Source organism: Leptodactylus fuscus, chromosome 11 (genome assembly GCF_031893055.1).
Source record: "Leptodactylus fuscus isolate aLepFus1 chromosome 11, aLepFus1.hap2, whole genome shotgun sequence".
Classification (NCBI taxonomy): Eukaryota; Metazoa; Chordata; class Amphibia; order Anura; family Leptodactylidae; genus Leptodactylus; species Leptodactylus fuscus.
This window is the reverse complement of record NC_134275.1, coordinates 10,060,066-10,083,323: the sequence shown is the minus strand read 5'-3', so window position 1 is coordinate 10,083,323 and position 23,258 is coordinate 10,060,066. Positions and strand designations below refer to the sequence as shown.

General features: G+C 48.5%; 1 protein-coding gene across 1 annotated transcript in view; it reads right to left on the bottom strand.

Annotated features, from left to right (window-relative positions):
* Positions 1 to 23,258, bottom strand: part of MED27 (mediator complex subunit 27) — a 119,082-nt gene that overhangs the window by 84,024 nt on the left and 11,800 nt on the right. The window lies entirely within an intron of this gene.

The window sequence follows — 23,258 nt, the reverse complement described above, 5'->3', positions numbered from 1 at the left end:
TCCGGCTGCCTGCAGATAAACCCTATGGAGAGAGATTCTGACAGGCTGGGTAACAAATCACATCTAAAATTAGAATTCCCCCCCCCCAAATTTATTTCCCCCTCAATGGAAAATCTATAAGATAAAAGAAAAAAAAAACATAAGGGGGCCGAGCGGCTTTGAGAATGTCAGCGTCTGGCGTCTTCGATCTCCGGCTCTGGGAATCTGCAATGAGAGCAATATGCAGAGAGCGTCATGGAATAAAAGGCAGACAGCTCGGCAGAATTCACACTCTGGAATGTTCCTTTCGCTTCTTCTCTGATCTCCGTGAGATGCGGCATATTAAAAAAGATGGCAGCGAGATCAGCCGCTTAATAGGCAGCGAGATACGGCGGATTTAAAGTAAGATATCTGCACCAAAGGAGGGATCAGGAGACGGGCTTACCAAGTTCTGATGGGAAGGGGGCACAAACTTGTGGGAGTGGGCGGAGGTGTCGTTATATTAACTACTTCTTCTCTGTGGTCCATGGTGATAAACTTGGCTCGGCTACTTCAGTCTAGTATGTGTAGACATTGCAGCAGCAGGTGAGTGCTTTACGGCAGGCCCCAAAGATTAATACAGGAAGTGATGGAATACAACGGTCAATGGGCAGAGTCATAGCAACAGAGCAGTAAAGCGAGCCTGTAATCGCAGCTATATCTTGTGTGCCCTGGTGGCCAGAATATAGCAGGAATACCGCTAAATCTACCTTAAAGGGGATGTCCAGAGACTTGTGCATAGCTTACTTTGTCTGGTGGACTTTCATGCAGGATATGGGGTCATATTATTGGAACCAGCCCCCGTCCCCTGGGTTGCTCATCCTGCTCCCTGTTTTCACCTGTGCTATGGCTTTGGTGGACTATAATAAAACAGCCCCATACAAAAGGTATCTGGCAGGGGACGGGGCTGGTTCCCATCATGTGACATGGAGAGAGAACCATCCCTAAGTTATTGCCGGCCACAGTAAGTTACATAGAAGTCTCTGGACAACCCCTTTAAGGGGCGATCCAACCTCTGCAACTCCCACCAATCTATAAATCCTTCTACATGTTCTCCTATCTGCTCTCCCGATTGAGGCTGAGCAATAGATTCCTCCATTCTCCAGATCGGGAGGTCCCAGATGTCCCAAAGTTCTGGCATCTCCTTCCAATACGCCATGACTTTACCAGATGGGAACATGGGCCATATCATATGGTTCACAAAACGGCATATCCCCCCTGAACCCCCATACGGCTGATGTGTCCCCCCGAGCTCCATGGCTCATATGTACCAAACTCAGAGAGATCCAAAAAGTGGCGGACACTTGGACGGCGTCTCCTCACCCTGCCGTGTCAGTCCTCTGGATACCTTCCATCTATAATGGTGGAGTAAGACCAGAATCGGGAAAGTGAACTCTCCCCACACAGAAACCCCTTGTCAAACCTACCGCCAGATACAAAATCCTTCCTGCGCCCGCCGGCCCTTTATCTGTCATCTCTACGTGCCTTGAATGAGACGACGACGCGCGGAGAAGATGAATCAAACCCAAACATAAAAGGATCCGATACGGTAATGATATAATAAAGTAACAAAAACGCAACGCGATAATAAACCAGGAGAGAAAAGCGCACGAAACGCCGCAAATAAAATACAAGAGCGTAATATAACATAATAACGCAACGCGATAAAAAGGCGAGAACAACAAGGGAAGGACGTAAAATATAATTACAGGATATAAAACCGCGCAAACGGAATATAATTAAAGTCATCGCAACTATTAGACAATAGAAAGGGAGATAAAACCGGGCGATGGAGAATGTACGGAATAAAGTTATCGAAGCGATTATACGATATAAAATAATCTCGCTTTACATGACAGAAAAAAAAAAAATCAGTGTGACCCCCCCTCCCCCGTGTGCGCGCGCGGCCCTCTGCATTATTTAGGCGGCCCCTGTATTCCGGCCCATACATATTTCATCTTAAGGTACCAGAACCTGAACGTTTCCAGGTCGCGACTCCCGGCCGGCGAGCGTGCGATGGGAATCTGCATTACAAAACCTCTCAGTTATTGTGTGCGCCCCCGACCGGAGACGCGGAGTCCCGCTTTACATCGCAGGATGAATAATGAAATAATGTGGGTAAGGGGGCGGCGGGGGGCCCGGGGTACAGACTGGATTATTGCCGCACGGATTTGCATGTTAAGAACCGTACAAGAGCTGGCGGAATATCCCGGGAGCTGCGAGTAACACGGCAGGAAAACAGCTACCTATACGGGGAACTGGGTCAGCGATATACATATATACATTAGACGCCTGCAGCGGCCACAGCAGACAGCCCTAGGGGGGTGTTCACATCTGCATCACAGGTTACTCTAGGCCGTACTGGGCAGAATAACACATCAAGACCAGTCTGGTATAAGTGCAGATGTGAACAGAGCCTTAAAGGGATCCCATACATCTTAAAGGGATTTACACACCTCAACAGTATCCGATGGTACCAAAGAAATAAACAGGGCAGGGTTGCACCCGCGTGATCATGGTTTCATTCTGACTAAGGAGACAGATATGCCCATTTGTAGGAATGGTGAGGTCCCAGGGGTTGGACCCCCCCCCCCCCCCAAAGCTGCAGCAGAGATGCAATTTAACCCTAATTTGGCCTCTTCCATGTCAGGGAATTAGCCTTCTATTCACCCAGATTGGGGAAAACACCAAACATCGCCCCACCTGTCCTCAGGTTATGTGTGGTACTGCAGCACTTCAAAAGGAGATAAGCTTCAATTCCACATACAACCTGAGGACAGGAGAGGCGCTAGTTCTAGAATTAAGAACCCAAGTTCCCCTAATCCGCACCCAATACTGCAATAATAAGTTGTATCCTTGATTCAGAGCTTGATATTGGGGCTTTCCCATTTCCGCTATGCTTTACACTACATCACCGACTCATAATGACGGTAATATAAGAGTTTTACTAGACTAAACTACTGATCTATCCTTAGCCTAGGAAATCAATCTGTGATGAGTGGGGGTCCGACACCGGGTTTTGGAAGAGGCCGCGATGCTCGCGAGCACCATGTCCACTTCTGTGCGTCAATGAGGTCACGTACATTAGGCACAAGGTACAAGTGGCACCTCAGATACTGTCAAGTCAATGGGGCTGCAGTACCAAGGACAGTCACTATACAATTTAGGGCACTTGGTATTTCGGCTCGGCCTTTTCAACCAGCTGGTCAGTGGGGGTCCTGGATGTTGGGCCTCCACCGATCACATACTGATGGAATATCCAAATTCCTGAAAACCCCTTTACAGTGGTATGCCTGTAACAACAAATGAGGCGCTATCTGAAGGACTCGGCTGTCTCCGACTGCTCTGACACATGGCGGTATACATTGATGACACCCCGTTCTCATGACCAGAGGGGTTCCAGCAGTCAGTCCTCCACTGACCAGCAAGGTACCCCGACCCATTGGGTAACTTCTTGTTAGTGTAGCAAGCCTAAAGGAGTGTGTCTAGACGCCTGAGCTACTCGGCAGAGCCGGGCGGACTGATTCAGCACCTGCCGTCCCCTTTTCCATTCTTTACACTGCATCGCTGCTTGTATACATTACCTGCCACGTATAAGCACAAGCTCAGCAGAAATCCAGAACACGGACAGAAAATTTCCATCACGGCAAGGACAGGACGACTTTAATCTACAAGCAGATCAGCAGAGAGCCGAGGGGAGGAGCCTCCAGAAAAGAGGCGGGGCCTATAGAACCATAATCTGAGCGGAATCTACGTAAGAGACGATATTAAGTAACAGATCCTATAGAAAAGTATAAAGCAGATGTAGGCACCTCGCATCCCCCCTGATCTGACATGGCAGGAGCGGCGTCCCCCTGACGATTCTATTAAAAAAGCGCAATTTCTATTGTTTTAAAATAACGCAGCGGAGATGTGAGTGGTGGTGTCAGGATATCTCCTCTCCCCGGGGGGATGGATGCATTATTTAGCAGATGCCGGGGACTAATCGGCGGCACAGGCGCTTTATACATGCATTTGGCATACGCGCTTCTGTTCTCTACGTTTTTTTTTTTTTTCGGCCCTTGTTTCTCCTCATTAAAATCGTTTTCTTCCCCCGTTAATGAGGGAGACTTTCTCTTCTCAGAGACAAATGCGGCTCATCTTTTTTGAAGGCGACGAGGAGCGCGCTGCCCCTGGTTTCATCCTGCGAGAAGAAAGACGGCGAAAAAGAAAATTACGCGCCTTTAATTGATTAAAGTGAAGCTCGGCGGTAATGAGGCCGGTTTGGGGAATGTTTGTCGTTCAAACAACGTTTGATCCGATAACGGGGAGGTAAATTCTCAACATGGACGAGCGGCGCATTTGGCGCGGGTCTACGGTTTACTTACACCCCTCCGCACTTTGTTCTTCTCCCAGATTTCGGGGCTTTCAATTAACAAGTAACCGGGGCGAGCGGGGGAGACGCGCTCTGTTTTCTGCTCCAATTAGATGACCATTAGGGAGACTTTGCCGAGCGGTGGGAGGGGACGGCAGGAGGCGACGCCGCGCACCGAACACCCGCAGGGTCAGGGAATAATGGCCCCGCAGAAACCTTCAGCAGGAAAATAAAAACTGCAGGGTAACCCCGGAGCGGCCGCCGACCAAATACAAAGTATTCCTGCTGGAACAGAAAGAAGAGAAAAGTACCGAAAAGTATCTTAAGACAATCGATCATCAACAGAACAAAACACAAGACCTCAAGGGGGAAAACGAAGACACAAAAACATTGCAAAGGTTATCAAAGGTCAGAACAGCGAAGACTCTGCGACGACAAGGTCAAATGTCAGGAGCAGCCAAAGAGGGCAGAACCAGAATGGGGGTAACAATGTAATAGACCCAAAATAAGATTCTGCCTATTCAAGGCAATCGCAGGAAAAAAGCAGCTCGGCACAATCCTCACCGATCAGACTCAAAAAGCTCATGAAGTTCTAGAACCTTCCACAGTAATTGCTCAGGAGCGTTCAATGAGATTCCAGCATTAATAATCTCAGAGTATCAGAATCGCTTTACAGTCAGGACGTGGAAGGAAGAACAATCCGTCATAGATATGGCATCTGGCAGTGCCCCTTAAAATAGCCAAAATGAGATCACATTTGTGATGAACAGGTCTGTAACCCATGAAATGCCAACTGGAAAAAAGAATACTACCTCCTATGTACAAGAATATAACTACTATAATACTACTCCTATGTACAAAAATATAACTACTATAATACTACTCCTATGTACAAGAATATAACTACTATAATACTACTCCTATGTACAAGAATATAACTACTATAATACTGCTCCTATGTACAAGAATATAACTACTATAATACTACCTCCTATGTACAAGAATATAACTACTATAATACTACTCCTATGTACAAGAATATAACTACTATAATACTACTCCTGTGTACAAGAATATAACTACTATAATACTACTCCTATGTACAAGAATATAACTACTATAATACTACTCCCTATGTACAAGAATATAACTACTATAATACTACTCCTATGTACAAGAATATAACTACTATAATACTACTCCTATGTACAAGAATATAACTACCATAATACTACTCCTGTGTACAAGAATATAACTACTATAATACTGCTCCTATGTACAAGAATATAACTACTATAATACTACTCCTATTTACAAAAATATAACTACTATAATACTACCTCCTATGTACAAGAATATAACTACTATAATACTACTCCTATGTACAAGAATATAACTACTATAATACTACTCCTATGTACAAGAATATAACTACTATAATACTACTCCTATGTACAAGAATATAACTACTATAATACTACTCCCTATGTACAAGAATATAACTACTATAATACTACTCCTATGTACAAGAATATAACTACTATAATACTGCCCCTATGTACAAGAATATAACTACTATAATACTACTCCCTATGTACAAGAATATAACTACTATAATACTACTCCTATGTACAAGAATATAACTACTATAATACTGCCCCTATGTACAAGAATATAACTACTATAATACTACTCCTATGTACAGGAATATAACTACTATAATACTACCTCCTATGTACAAGAATATAACTACTATAATACTGCTCCTATGTACAAGAATATAACTACTATAATACTACCCCCTATGTACAAGAATATAACTACTATAATACTGCTCCTATGTACAAGAATATAACTACTATAATACTATTCCTATGTACAAGAATATAACTACTATAATACTACTCCTATGTACAAGAATATAACTACTATAATACTACCTCCTATGTACAAGAATATAACTACTATAATACTACTCCCTATGTACAAGAATATAACTACTATAATACTGCTCCTATGTACAAGAATATAACTACTATAATACTACTCCTATGTACAAGAATATAACTACTATAATACTACCTCCTATGTACAAGAATATAACTACTATAATACTACCTCCTATGTACAAGAATATAACTACTATAATACTGCTCCTATGTACAAGAATATAACTACTATAATACTGCTCCTATGTACAAGAATATAACTACTATAATACTACCTCCTATGTACAAGAATATAAGTACTATAATACTGCTCCTATGTGAGTGCTTGTGCTGCTTCTGACTGGCACTGAGTGCTCTGTAAAGTTTTAAGCCTAGTTTCTGAGCAGCCAAAGCATATAAGTCCATATAGAGCCTACATATCACTTTTATACGACTCTGGCATCTAATGTACCAAAGAGGAGAACAATAAGCTTATATCTCAATGTTCAAGGTGCTGCTGACTGGCACTGAGAGCTCAATGATAGTTTAAACCTGATCCCTGACCATCAATGAGACCTCCAAGAAAATACAAACTCCAAATGGAACTTACCTGTGTGTTTAGATTTCTGTGAAAGTCTAATGTGTTACAGAGGAGAAGGAAAGCTGACGAGAGACTGCTGACTGGCATTGAGTGCACATGGTTCTGCTGACTGGTACTGAGCGCTCACTGAAGGCTTAAGCCCTTTTCCTCAAATCTCAGTGAGGTCTCTAAGCAAACAAGTTTCCACCAAGTGCTAACATGTCATCTTTGGACATCTTAGGAAAGCAAATCCCAACAGGAGTGGCCATGGATACTGGTCAGGAGGCCGCGACTCTCCGGTTGGGACCGCATGGCTCTAGTGCAACATTAGCGGTGACCTTAGAACATTTTTTTTGTCTTCTGATAAAAATAAGACTCTGGAAGGATTGGGAAATGCCGTCTTAGTATAGCTCATGGGCTGAAGAGGAAAAGTGGACATGCGATTACTCGTGGTGCTGCTGACTGGTATAGAGCACTCAATGGTGAATTTTACCGAATCTCAGAGAGCTTTATAAGCAAAAAGATTGTCCAAAGAGACATAAAATGTCACTTTCAGACTCTTAGGACATCTACTGAGCTCAAAGAGAGCAGGAAAAGCTGTAACATGAGTGCTCGTGGTGCTGCTGACTGGCACTGAGCGCTTAATGGTAGAAGCCTAGAACCACCATGTGCTAGTATTGACCAAAGTATCAAGTATATAACCCCGAAAAAGGCCAAAAACATGAGCCAATGTAATCTGTCTGGGATGTATAACGCAGCAGAAAGAAAGTGCCCCCCACGTCAGGTCCCTGTAATAGCACCCTCTCACCTTTAGTATGGGGTACTCTAAGTTTCCATCACAGAATTTGGGTTCCCCTTTGTTGGCCTTGACCTTTCCCTTTATACAAGCTTCAATGATGTCCCACTAAACACGGCGCACCCCCTCCCCCCCTCGTCTACCGCGCCAGTCACAGCAATGTTATAATTTATACATAAAGCGGCTCTCCGGGGGGAAGAACAAGGTACAGAATTTTAACGGAGTTTCAGGTCAAAGATAAAACGAGAAATGACTTTTTCTCTTTCAAAGGGAAACAATTACGTGTAAAGGATTTTCATCCCAGCTCCGAGTCGTCAACATCTGAAGACAACAAATCAGTCACTTGCTATGAGCAGCAAACAGGCGGCTCAGATGCCTCGTCTTTCGAGATGCCGGCCCCGAAATGCGTTTGTGGGCGCCCTCCAGCCGCTTTGTGCTGCTTTTCTTCTAGATTATTATGATGAGCGTCTTAGGCGAGGTTCTGCTCTTTCCGCCTTGAGTGATGTTTTAATTACCTGGCCCCCTTTTTGGAGAGCTCCTCTGTTTTTGGGCCCTCTATTTTACCCTCATGTTCTATAAACATTTCCCCGGAGGGAATAAACCGACTGAGGAACGCGGCGCCCGTCAAACTCGTCCTTGATTCTCAGTTGAGCTGACAGAGGTGGTATCATTTCAATGGGATCAGCAGTACAGGGACTGGTAGCGGGAGGCGTACACGAGGCTGGTACAATTCAGGAGAGTCCACGGCTGGAGGAATATCTAAATGTGACAGCACTAATCATCCCGACTGTCATCCAAATCAAGGAGATCCCAGCAGGCAATGACAGGAGGACACAGAGAGCGCACTGACAGTCACAGGGAAATTCACTAGTTATACACAACTGAAGCCGGGCCCCGGTACAAGACCCAAAGTCACAGGCGCCTAGCTAACTTCATGGTGCCATGAGGACTAGAGAGTGCGCAACAGAGGCCGATTGAGAGGGGAGTGCTTAACAGAGGGCGAGCAACAGAGGGGAGCGATCTACAGAGGGCGAGCGATAGAGGGGAGCGATCTACAGAGGGCGAGCGACAGAGGGGAATGACCTACAGAGGGCGAACGACAGAGGGGAGCGATCTACAGAGGGCGAGCGATAGAGGGGAATAACCTACAGAGGGGAATAACCTACAGAGGGCGAGCGACAGAGGAGAGCGATCTACAGAGGGCGAGCGATAGAGGGGAATAACCTAGAGAGGGCAAGTGACAGAGGAGAGCGACCTAACAGAGGGCGAGCAACAAAGGGGAGCGATCTACAGAGGGCGAGCGATAGAGGGGAATAACCTACAGAGGGCAAGCGACAGAGGGGACCGATCTACAGAGGGAGAGTGACAGAGGAGAGCGACCTACAGAGGGGAGCGATAGAGGGGAATAACCTACAGAGGGCGAACGACAGAGGGGAGCGACCAAAAGAGGGCGTACAACAGAGGGGAGCGATCTACAGAGGGCGAGCGACAGAGGGGAGAGGCCGACAGAGGGAGAATGACAGAGGGAAGCGGTCAACAAAGGGTGATCAAAAGAGGGGAGTGGCCCACAGAAAGCGAGCGACAGAGGGGAGCAGCCAAAAGTGGGCGAGCGATAGAGGGGAATAACCTACAGAGGGCGAGCAACAGAGGAGAGTGACCTACAGAGGGCAATGAAAAGAGGGGAATGACAAACAGAGGGCGACCAAAAAAAAGAACGGCCAAACGAGGGCGATCAAAAGAGGGGAGCAGCCAACAGAAGGCGAGCGACAGAGGGGAGTGGCCAACAGAAGGCGAGCGAGAGAGGGGAGCGGCCAACCAAGGACGAGTGGCCAAACAAGGGCAATCAAAAGAGAGAAGCAGCCGACAAAAAGCATGCGAGACAGGGGAGCGGCTGACCGAGGGCGAGCTATAGAGGGGAGCAGCCAGAGGGCAATCAATAGAGAGAAGCGGCCGACCAAGGGCGAGCAAGAGAGAGAAGCGGCCTACCGAGAGCAAGAAAGAAAGCAGGCAACAGAGTCAGAGAGCAAGCAACAGAGAGACAGCAAGAATGTGTGTACCACAAAAGTTGAGAGCATGGACAACATAGGACAACTAAGAAAGCATGCACGGGCAACGTAGGTCAAAAGAGAGCGCGCATGGGCAACGTAGGTCAAAAGAGAGCGCGCATGGGCAACGTAGGTCGAGAGACAATGAGCAACAAAGTGCAAGACAGGGGAGACTAGCAAGAATGAAAGAGGGGAAGAATGAGAGTAAGTGAGAGTGTGAGCAACAGACGGAGAGCGCAGAATATGGACTGTAGGGGGAGACCCAATATCACCAGCCCTCCATTGTGATATTGGTCACAGATGATGTGAGACAACCTGAAGGAATCTCCGAGTGATTGATACAGCGGGGGAGGGAGTTTTTTCTCTCCAGCCGCTCTTGCTTTGGTCTAATTTGCTTTCTCGGCCGTTTTGCACTATGCGGCACATAAATCAAACAAATGCTAAGAGAGGCGCATGCATCATGGATTGGCATTTCAAAACCACTTGCAAAACGTGTATTGGACACAGGGCATGAGACAGAGCAGGGTGACCCGAGCAGGCGGGCGACAAGGAAAAGGCCAGCGCAGGCGAGGTGTTGTGGTTAATTAAGACGAGAAAACTTCCTTACCAATGAGGTTGTACAAAGTAATTCTCCAGACAAAGACTCGAGATCCGAGACTGCAAGACGCGGCCGATCAAGTGCTGCAAACCAATATGGCCTCCAGTAAATGGGCCCTTCATATAACCAATGAAAGCTGTGGCCCTACTCGGGGTATGGGGGGGGAATCACTGATGTAAGCCGCTTGTGCAAGACCTTAAGACAACAAGTAATGAATTTCAAGGCATGAGACGTCCACATCAGGCCCAAGGAGTGATGATGAATGGACGGAGGCCATTGGGGAAACTTTCCCCGGTTTGTCCTTGTGGACTTCGGCCTATAGAATACAAGGTATAGGGACCGAAACGAACGGCCGTGGACTGGAGGGGACCAAGTCAGACCATAACAGGCCAATGCCTGCTCTTCAGTCCTGCTGCAGCCTCCTCTGTATACACACAGACACTACTATCTATATACAGTGATGGATCGCTTCTATTCGTTGCCTTCCCAGCCAAACAGCTACTATATTTATAGGAAGGAAAATAAACCAGCAAGAAACGCACCGAGCCGCTCAGGATCCCTGGAGAGCCCAGTCACAGAGACAATCGCCGGCATTCATCTCCCAGGATCTCAGGAGAGAGATAACATATAGGAAAGAGAAGAGCACGAGGAGCGTGACCTCACCCAGCGCAGCGGGAAACGGGAGAACAAAGAGGGAAACAAGAACAGACAGAGAACAGAGGATGTGCAGGACCAGAGGAGGAGCGGGGAGCAAAATACTGACCCAGACGGAAGAAATACTGCACCGCCAGGAGGGGGAGCTCATGAGACTGACACAGAATGACATATAGGTGACCAATGTCAATGTAATACAGAATAGTGAGCGCAGCTCTGGAGTATAATACAGGATAAGTAATGTAATGTATGTACACAGTGACTGTACCAGCAGAATAGTGAGCGCAGCTCTGGAGTATAATACAGGATAAGTAATGTAATGTATGTACACAGTGACTGCACCAGCAGAATAGTGAGCGCAGCTCTGGAGTATAATACAGGATAAGTAATGTAATGTATGTACACAGTGACTGCACCAGCAAAATAGTGAGCGCAGCTCTGGAGTATAATACAGGATAAGTAATGTAATGTATGTACACAGTGACTGTACCAGCAGAATAGTGAGCGCAGCTCTGGAGTATAATACAGGATAAGTAATGTAATGTATGTACACAGTGACTGTACCAGCAGAATAGTGAGCGCAGCTCTGGAGTATAATACAGGATAAGTCATGTAATGTATGTACACAGTGACTGCACCAGCAGAATAGTGAGCGCAGCTCTGGGGTATAATACAGGATGTAACTCAGGTTCAGTACAATGTATCAGCTGGTTTGTACAGTAAGTTCAGCGTATACTGGATATAACTATTTTAGTTACAATGTATTTTTTATTTTGTCAATATTATAAAAACCTCATACTAAAAACAACAATTTGGTATAACACGCCCGATACCCCCCGCGGCTGTACTGGTGATGAGTAATGATATCACACGGCGGTATAAACCTTTATCACCGCAGACGTGCCGATTACCAAGAAGTAAAACATCATTACCGCATTACTCTACAAACATCTCCATGGAAACCTCAATGTAAGATCGCGTCCGCTCGCTTCATCATTAGAGCCGGGTTTTTTTATTTCTCATTACATCGAGATTTCTGGCAATAATTACACTTGTGAAATCGCAGGCGACAAACACGATAAAAACCACACACAATTCTCTCAAGACGTAAAAATCAAAGCCATAGCGGCTGAAGGGAACTCGTAAGGATCAGATCACCCACAACTTCCAGGTCATTGAGCAGTCTCTGCAGGTCTCCGTATAGAGCAGAAGTTTGCACTCCAGAGCTGCTGTTCTTATTCTAATTGTTGAGTTGTGATGATTGTCGGCCATGTTGGAGGTTAAGGATAGCTTTCCTTGGCCTCGGGTCACCAAATACATTGAGATCCTTCCCAAATCCTTCCTCCTGGGGCGTCTAGTGGTTATAGAGGCCACCACCGACATCTAGTATTACGGCAGCAGCTGGATATAAGGATAGGATTCTGCATAGACGGTGGAACGTGCCGCCATATTGGTCACCCATGGACCAGGCGGGAGTGACGTGACACAAGGCGCCCACCTCCTGTAGTAACACTTGGGTCATTGTATTGGCAGGCGCGGGCTCGTACAATGGCAGATGCATTCCCGCCCACGCCTCAATTAATCTGAAAATGCTCCCAGGTTGGGAAATAATGAAGTGGAGAAGATTTCTGTGCTGGTTGTGTCTGGTTACCCGGAGGTGGATGCTGTAGGCGAGGTGCAGGATTGTGCTGGAGCTGAATGAGTGCCAATGGAGAGAAAACACACCAAGGCTTCGTGACAGCGAGGAGTCCCATCCACAATATAGAACTGGCGAGCGCTGGGGACTGAGCCTTCTGCGGGGCTGTCACTGTGTACCAGGGCGGCCATGTCTAGGGAATCACCCCGGTCACAGACACATCCATAATGGACAGATCTGCCTGTCCGGAGTCTACGGGGATGTCCACATGGAGGAACCTGGAACCGCCACAAAACGGACTTTAGATTCTGCCTAAAATTTGCCTCCTGTTCATTGAAATGGGAAGGGGGGGGGAATAGCTAATTCTATCCTGCCAAAAAGTGTCCCGCTCCTCGTAACCCTTTCAAAGACAAGTTCCACCTCGGATTCCTCGTCATGTTTCATCCCCCTCTCCCTGCCCAACTTTCAGCCACAGATTGGGCCCGGATCAGTGAACGGGCTGAAAACCGGAAAGATCCACTGACAGCAAGCGGAGACGGCGAGGAGCAGAAGCAAAGTCTAACAGTAAGCTGCAGAATTTTCTGGTACACAAGGGTTCCATAAAGCCCAGACTCCCCCCCCCCCCCTCCATGAGATGTCAGGACTCCCCACCCCCACGGAGACATTAGGACCCCCCCCACCACCACCGAGACGTTAGGACCCCCTCCCCCATACGTTGTCTCATAGGGTTCTTCTACCGAATACACTTTGAGCATTTAGCAACCTTGTCTCCCCCATCTACGCCCTCAGCCGGCAACCACGGCGGTGATTTATTAGCCAGGAAACGATCCCTAATTGAGCGGCATTATTGGGGAATGATTGATGGCGCTTTCTTTTCCCGTGCGTCAGCTAAGTTGTGCGGACGGACGCGGCAGAGTAATCGCCAACAAATGGCAGGAGCCTAATTACCTCTAAACGCCGCCATCTCCGGCCCCGGCTACAACTAGTGCTGTGTGCACACAATGCCGGGACAATACCCACCAGGAATATACCGCACACCATTATTTATCAAGTCAGCAGGAGCCTCGGTGGCCGTCCGGGCCGGAGTCCACTTCTGAGAAAAGGGCAATGCGGCTGCGCGGGGGAGAGGGCACTGAAGACTACAGATGGGCACTAGGTCACCCAGGACGATATCAGCTTGGCGGCCGCCGCGTTCACCCCTGGCGAGTCGGATCCTCCATAGGAGATGCATTTCTATGGGGTCTGCGGGCCGTGCAGGCAAAAAGGGGCCAGTGGGGTGCAACTCTTTGAGGTGCTCAGCTCTTAAAAGGGATTGTCTGCCCCTATTAGAATGTTCTGGTGCCGGACAACCCCTTTAATGGGCGGCTTCTCTTACCCCAGCAGTGTACAAAGAGGGTCCATTAGATATTAAGGATGAGGCAACCCTCCATGTGCTGCTCAACAACCCCCCCCTCCGAAGACCAGAGGGGACAATACTTGTGGGACCCTGAGGTCACATATAGGGGGGCCATAGATAGCGCCCACCCAGCGTTAGTGACAACACAGCACTCTGCACCGGGAGACAAACAGTTAACGGCCGTCCCCATCTGCAGCAAGTGCAAAAGCAAAATGTGCAAGAGGAAACCACGGCGTACCTGCGCTGTGCACGCGGCCCAACTGAGCGGCGCCGCTCGCCTGGAATATGCAAATCACTCGCTAAGATTAAATACCTACTTTGCTTAAATACTCTTGATAATGAGTTTTGCCTTTTTTTAAGCATCTTTTAAAGGGTGTTTCATGTCAGCGGCGGCGGGAATCTGCGCTAAATTGTTTTAATTCGTAACAGCACCATCTGTTGTTAACACAGGCGAGCTGGAGAGAGGAGCGGTGAGACGGCGCTGCGGAGGGGCCCCCTGCGATATCAGGAGGAAACGGGGGGGGGGGGTCGCAGCTGAAAAACACTCACTTAGAGGAGGGAGAGAGTCCGAAAAGATACCGAGCGGATTAATACCAGACATAATGACGGTAACAAGAATTGCGCAACGTTCACTCGACGCTCGCCAAACCATCATTAATCTTCAGGGGTGGAATGGACGGATCAATAGACATGTGCGGTCCGCTGTGGATCTGGGGGAGCGATCATTTGTAATTATTACTCCAACGCTCCCGCCGGATCGGCGCTACAGAATACGAGAAAGGCAGCCGGATACAGTGGAAAAAGCCAGCCGCCATATCTACGGGGCGACCGCCATGTTAGGCTCTAAAGACCCCCCATCAGATATATAGAAATCACTCCATGACACTGCTGTCTGGGTCTACTACACATATACGGAGGGGTTAGGGGGCGACCTCCTCCCCCAGGGATAGTGTACGCCGCATGATGACCGCCATGTTAGGTTCTCAAGACCCCCATCAGATATTCAGCAGAAATCGCCCCAAGAAACATCTCGACATTTTCGATCCCCACCCCTGTATAGATACATCGTTTCTCTGAGGTCCACGGCTGTGAGGTCTTGGCATCTTCTAGGGTGGAAGGAGGACTCTGGCCTTGTACCCAATAAGACATAGCAAGGCTGCTCCAGGAGGTCTCCCATTGTCCACGACCATCTCCATCCATCACCTCTGAGATCCTCCTTCTTCCTATAACACCGGCAGCCCAATTACTATCACCGCTGTCCGAGGTGCTGAAGAGTCAGAGAAAGGGAACCCGAACAATAGGGCGAATGATACTGTGATATAGTCAACTAATACTGCCATCTAGGGGTCAGAAAGGGCAGAAGTTTTATCTAGACGGATTACAGAATACACAATAACTGCAGTAATGAGCGCAGCTCTGGAGTATAATACAGGATAAGTAATGTAATGTATGTACACAGTGACTGCACCAGCAGAATAGTGAGCGCAGCTCTGGAGTATAATACAGGATAAGTAATGTAATGTATGTACACAGTGACTGCACCAGCAGAATAGTGAGCGCAGCTCTGGAGTATAATACAGGATAAGTAATGTAATGTATGTACACAGTGACTGCACCAGCAGAATAGTGAGCGCAGCTCTGGAGTATAATACAGGATAAGTAATGTAATGTATGTACACAGTGACTGTACCAGCAGAATAGTGAGCGCAGCTCTGGAGTATAATACAGGATAAGTAATGTAATGTATGTACACAGTGACTGTACCAGCAGAATAGTGAGCGCAGCTCTGGAGTATAATACAGGCTAAGTAATGTAATGTATGTGCACAGTGACTGCACCAGCAGAATAGTGAGTGCAGCTCTGGAGTATAATACAGGATAAGTAATGTAATGTATGTACACAGTGACTGCACCAGCAGAATAGTGAGCGCAGCTCTGGAGTATAATACAGGATATGTAATGTATGTACACAGTGACTGTACCAGCAGAATAGTGAGCACAGCTCTGGAGTATAATACAGGATAAGTAATGTAATGTATGTACATAGTGACTGTACCAGCAGAATAGTGAGCGCAGCTCTGGAGTATAATACAGGATAAGTAATGTAATGTATGTACATAGTGACTGTACCAGCAGAATAGTGAGCGCAGCTCTGGAGTATAATACAGGATAAGTAATGTATATACACAGTGACTGTACCAGCAGAATAGTGAGCGCAGCTCTGGAGTATAATACAGGCTAAGTAATGTAATGTATGTACACAGTGACTGTACCAGCAGAATAGTGAGCGCAGCTCTGGAGTATAATACAGGATAAGTAATGTAATATATGTACACAGTGACTGTACCAGCAGAATAGTGAGCGCAGCTCTGGAATATGCAGGTTCATTTTATGTGAAATCAGACTGACATGCGTTTTAGACACTTGGTAAATATGACTATATTTTCGGCCTCCTCTCTGACATTCTCCCAGTGTTTGAGCCCTGTCACTGTTATATTCCGGATTGTTGTTCGTCCTTGTGGATAAAACGCTTCTTTTTTCTTCCTCGCAGGAAATAAATATATTTTTCGGTTTCGCAAAATCGAACAATTGATCTGAAATTCACAGCTTTCTGCTCCCGAAAACAAAACATGACCTCTCCCAATATGTTCCACATCGAGCCTTGTACGTGAAGGTTCCTCTGCGGAGATTTGGTGACGGCGTCTAATGTTTGTCACTGAGCACTCAGGCGGTTTATTAAATAAATCATGGCTTCTTCACGCGCTCGGTGCAGAGGTTCCCACCAGCCCGGGCTCAGGGCTGACACAGCACATTGTGCAGAGGTAAAGCAGGAGGGACCCAGGGATGAGCGAGGCGCAGGCTACTGAATACACTGCGGCCTCCCCGGGGACATTATGGATGTGACTACTGCAGACGCTTCTGGGTCAAGTTACTGCTGATCCTAAGGTCAATGGTGAATTAATTGCTTTACTGTGAATAAGGATCTGAAGCCCCAATGGATTATTTAAGAAGTCAGCACTAAGTGGCCTCTAATGGAGAAATGGGGACGGAAATTAATGACTGGGAACCAAGAGGTTAAAAAGAAGCAGGCCACAGTGGGACTGGATACAAGGTTGCATTGTGACAATTCTTGAGAGCTGACTTGATACATTGTATCAGCAGAATGGAGACAACAGGTACAGTATAACAGCCCTCAATGCTAAACGTATACAAGGTCACTAGTCCCACCCCCAAGCATTCATAGCCCCACCCATGAGGATCCATAGTACAGCTTTTACTCTCCCCAAAATTACCTGTGGACCTGCAGTGGTCACAAGCCCACATAGCCACACAGCAGAGGACACTTGCCACGAAGACCAGATTGGATTTGCACATTTTCACACACATGAATATTATTGTCATTTGTCCGGGCCATGGTGCCATGTTCGGTGTTCCCCTTTAAGGCAGTATACAATAAAGGTCTTTGTGGATCTAGTAATGTGAATAGTCACCAATATACAGCCAAGCACAGACTTGTACATGTGAGGAGTACGCAGCTCTGACTGCACAAATCATCTGGATTACAGGAGTCACAGACAAGACGTGAGATGGGGACACTGGTGGCGGCTGACGGACGCTTCCCATCTGTGTTGTGATGGAGTCTCTGCGTTTGTTTGACAAGATTTGGTAACTTTCTGCCGTCTCCGGAGCTGTACGTGGAGAAGCCATTGTAGTGAGGCAGCAGCGATCAACCACATGGAGTGACAGGAGGGAGGACGCACAGCCAAAGCAAGCAGGAGGGGGCGACGTGGGGCATTACTGTATACTATAGAAGGGTGACGAGAGGATATAGAGCACAGTACACACTACAGAGCGACAGACTGACGACAGCAAAGCTAGCAACGGAACGTCTCACGTATCGCTATATCTGATAGTGTCCTGCTCTAGTATATAGTCCCGAACCAGGAGAATACAATCTATTACTATCTGTTATCAGCCATGTCAGGAGAGGAGAGGCCGACTGTAGGACAGGGGAATACAATCTATTACTATCTGTTATCAGCTATTTTATGACAGGTATGGACTGTCTACACGTGTGACCGATATCAGCTGTTCTTACGATCCTCTAGAACTTTTAGGTCACCGTCCCTTTAATTAGGCCAAATAAAAAGTGATCTTAAGTGACTCCTTTCCTGCAGGATACTTTGCACCACCGTTGCGTCCATCAGTCAGACTCGCTGTTCCACTTAACCACCGTAATGTTTCTTGTGAAGCCAAAATGGCTGAGCACGTGCAATCCTGATACGGAGAGCGAGGATAACATCTGTCTCCGGTGCCAATTACAGTGAAATTATGTAAAGTACGAGCCTCAGACAGACAAACAGCGCCATAAAGGAGGCATTGTTAAGGGCACGGCTGTTATAGCGTCGCACAAAGTCGCCCAGTGGAGATCGGCGCTGTCGAGATGTGCGGTCTCATTCTTCACGACTTCAATGTTTGGCCGCGGCCCATTCCCCAGGAACGCTCGGCTAATAGGCAACAAAAGCTACAATGAGGCCGGACGCAGCGGGAAGACTTCATCTTACCTCCTATTAAACGGTATCTTGAACGGAAGGTCACATGGGCTAATTGGCACGAAAGCTTCCAGCGCGGTGTTTAAGGTCCTCGCTGGGCGACGGTGGAGGTTAAGATTCATTACTGGAGGCCTCGTACGGCAATATCTGCCCCCAGCAGGGGCCTGTCAGAGGAGACAACAAGGCCTGGTGGTATCCATCCTGGAGAAAGCGGAACGGCGAGAGAGGGAGGCGAACACTGAAAACTCGCGGCCACTGATCAGGGGACACGGGGGGAGAAAGGGTTAACAAGCATTTACCCATAAAATCCAAGAAAGTGTTTGACAATTCCTTTATCTCTTAGCTTCTTATTGGGAAAGTTGGGTGACAAACAATATGGCTGCCCTACAAACAGCGGCCTGAGCTCTCCTGGGTCCCTGGGCGGTAAATGTGCCCCTGTACAAAGTGATGGGGACCGGAGAGGGGGCAAAAGGGAGACTGTGAGGAGGCATAAGTGTCTGGGAAAGCTTCATCCAATGTGGACACTGTCATGGTGGGTCTATTAAATGCCACCCAGCTTTCCAAGGAACAGATAGAACCAAGACCTGCAGTTCCCATGGTGGTGTCATTCAGCTCAGTAATTCACAGATGTGAGGACAAGGAAAGTATCGCTGCATTACCAGGAGGACCAGTGAGCAGGAGCGCCCCTCATGGTCAGAGCTCTGCAGGCGCCATATTGGTCCACCCCCAGCTTTTTGGGGTTTTCTAGGACTACTTGAATACTTCATTCCCTGAGGATCTTTAGGATATCAGCAGGACTGGCGGATCCAGTGAGTGAGCGCCGGCTGAAGCCTCTCGAGTGGCGTTACAAGACGGTGGGATAATGAAGCGCGCGGCTCTGCCAATCTCTCCGCCCGCAGACTCTGTACTGTGCAAACATCATTTACTGACCTTTCGCATCTGAAGGACAACTCTACAGTCGTCTGTCTACAAAAAACTGGTGCTCTAACCTTTACACGCGTCTCCCTCCGACCGACCGCTCACCAAACATCGAGTACTGGAGGGATCGGGCTGGTAATGACAGGTCCTGGAATCGGCATCACGCAACGTTCTTCTCTGTGCCAGCGAACTGACCTGCACTGACACACTGTAACAAACCTCCAGCTCAAGGAGCAATGTGTCATAAATTTTCCATTCACTGGCAGTAAGCAGAGGTCCTGAAGTCTATTAGATAGCTGCAGAAGCTAAAAATGCTTTCAGCCTGACATCGCGAACACCGAGCAGTCAAGACGAGGCTGAAAACCGCACCTGCGTTATATTGGCCGCCATCGTCAAAGAGAAAGACTATCAATATGAAATCCGCATAAAACAGAAGGTCGGCACAGGCGCGTCTCAGGTACCCAGCGGCTGCCATGTGAGACACCCGTAGTAGCCGATGTCTGCACAATCTTGCTGATAATACCATAATACCTTCAAATCGTGCGGACGATGGTCACAGCAGGGGGCGCCATTCCATGTGTGCTTGTACGTGCTTGAGGTTGCCATCATGTGCCCACCGCCACACCCACACGGTATAACAGGTAATATTTTAAGACTGCGCAGACCCTTTAAGTATATAAGCCGTGGCCCTCTCGCACACGCTATAGTCCTGCTTGGCTCCTAACGTAAAGACGCCTGGTCTTGACCTTCCTGGCGGCGGCGCTGGCATCGCGCCACATATCACCGACTGGAAATTAAAATAAATCTCTAACAACTGCATTTTCACATAAGCGAGAGCGGTTTAGGGTTGACAAGGTCGGGTCAAAGGGACATATGGAGTGAGAATTAAGCCCACAGATAGACCCGCCGAGCCCCCCGCCCCCCACTCCTGACAGCATGTACTGTCTACACACAGCGGGGGGCACTTACTTCTGCTATCAGGCCAGAAATCTGCAGACATTGCAATAATGTGCCGAGACCGAGCCCCGTCCTTATGAAGGGCCATATTCACTATTACGGAGGGAAACGGTAAAAGTGGGCGTGGCTATTACACTAAGAAGGATTGGGGGGGGCACCAGGTACAGCCAGACCCCCCTAGAGACTTGCAATGACAGTGATATATGAAGGCGGCTCGGCCAGGATAAAGCGGCTGTCATGGCGGATTCCACGGTGTCAGATTGTCAGGTGAATGGATTCCAGATTATCCCTTTTACTGTCATGAGGGCTTCGCAACGTGTCAGGAGTCGCATCATACACCACAGCGGAGGACTGGGGGCGCCGCACTACAACTACAACGCTCAGCATGGCCATAGAGAGAGTGCAACAGTCGCATCATACACCACAGCGGAGGACTGGGGGCGCCGCACTACAACTACAACGCTCAGCATGGCCATAGAAAGAGCGCAACAGTCTTATCATACACCACAGCAGAGGACTGGGGGCGCCGCACTACAACTACAACGCTCAGCATGGCCATAGAAAGAGCGCAACAGTCTTATCATACACCACAGCGGAGGACTGGGGGCGCCGCGCTACAACTACAACGCTCAGCATGGCCATAGAAAGAGCGCAACAGTCTTATCATACACCACAGCGGAGGACTGGGGGCGCCGCGCTACAACTACAACGCTCAGCATGGCCATAGAGAGAGCGCAACAGTCGCATCATACACCACAGCAGAGGACTGGGGGCGCCGCGCTACAACTACAACGCTCAGCATGGCCATAGAAAGAGCGCAACAGTCTTATCATACACCACAGCGGAGGACTGGGGGCGCCGCGCTACAACTACAACGCTCAGCATGGCCATAGAGAGAGCGCAACAGTCGCATCATACACCACAGCAGAGGACTGGGGGCGCCGCACTACAACTACAACGCTCAGCATGGCCATAGAAAGAGCGCAACAGTCTTATCATACACCACAGCGGAGGACTGGGGGCGCCGCGCTACAACTACAACGCTCAACATGGCCATAGAGAGAGCGCAACAGTCGCATCATACACCACAGCGGAGGACTGGGGGCGCCGCACTACAACTACAATGCTCAGCATGGCCACATAGAGAGCGCAACAGTCGCATCATACACCACAGCGAGGACTGGGGGCGCCGCACTACAACTACAACGCTCAGCATGGCCATAGAAAGAGCGCAACAGTCACATCATACAGCACAGCGGAGGACTGGGGGCGCCGAACTACAACTACAACGCTCAGCATGGCCATAGAAAGAGCGCCTCAGTCGCATTATACACCACAACGGAGGACTGGGGGCGCCGCACTACAACTACAACGCTCAGCATGGCCATAGAAATAGCGCAACAGTCGCATCATACACCACAGCGGAGGACTGGGGGCGCCGCACTACTACAACGCTCAGCATGGCCATAGAGAGAGCGCAACAGTCGCATCATACACCACAGCGGAGGACTGGGAGCGCCGCACTACAACTACAACGCTCAGCATGGCCACATAGCGAGCGCAACAGTCACATCATACACCACAGCAGAGGACTGGGGGCGCCGCACTACAACTACAACACTCAGCATGGCCATAGAAAGAACGCAACAGTCGCATCATACACCAAAGCGGAGGACTGGGGGCGCCGCACTACAACTACAACGCTCAGCATGGCCACATAGCGAGCGCAACAGTCACATCATACACCACAGCGGAGGACTGGGGGCGCCGCACTACAACTACAACGCTCAGCATGGCCATAGAGAGAGCGCAACAGTCGCATCATACACCACAGCGGAGGACTGGGAGCGCCGCACTACAACTACAACGCTCAGCATGGCCACATAGCGAGCGCAACAGTCACATCATACACCACAGCGGAGGACTGGGGGCGCCGCACTACAACTACAACTCTCAGCATGGCCATAGAGAGAGCGCAACAGTCGCATCATACACCACAGCGGAGGACTGGGGGCGCCGCACTACAACTACAACGCTCAGCATGGCCATAGAAAGAACGCAACAGTCGCATCATACACCACAGCGGAGGACTGGGGGCGCCGCACTACAACTACAACGCTCAACTTGGTCATATAAGAGAGATGACCATGTGCTCTCTGTTGCTCTCGTGTGTCTCTGTGTTTGCAGTTGGAGCAACCCTTAGTGTCGCATGCGATACAGCCCCCCAATATTCTGACACCCCAGTTTGCCCAGTACACCCTGCTAGTCACTATAAACCATCTACATTTGGGGGGGGGGGGGTTCACATAGTTTACAGGTCGGCGCAGTCATTGACTGGTGCAGAGAGATGTCTTACGGATGTTGTAGTGTGCCGGCTCATGATTCTGCTGGATGAGCCTCCTATCAATAGCTATTAGGCAGCCTGGGTGAGGGGCGCACACGCGGGAGGGGGCAGGGAGGCCGCTTAATCCCCCCCTAATCCTGCAGCAGCCACAGCCGGGGTTTACAGACTGTGGGAAATTCTACCGTGTTCGCTGTTTTCACCACGTCTAGGACCCTCCACAGAAATCACTATCCCTGCTGTATGTGAATAGGACCCTCCCGGGACTGAGGGCCAGCAATGGTAACTATTTCAGTGCCAGGATGAGAGTCATATGAGATCCTGACCGCATAATGGAAGGCAAAGACCAACTTTAGTGGCCTCTGCCCTTGCTCAATTCTATAGACAGTGCCACATCTGACCGTAGGTTGTGTCTGGTATTGCAGCTCTGCCCAACTGAAGTCAATGGGACTGAGCTGCAGTGCCAAACATAACCTGTGGGTGGG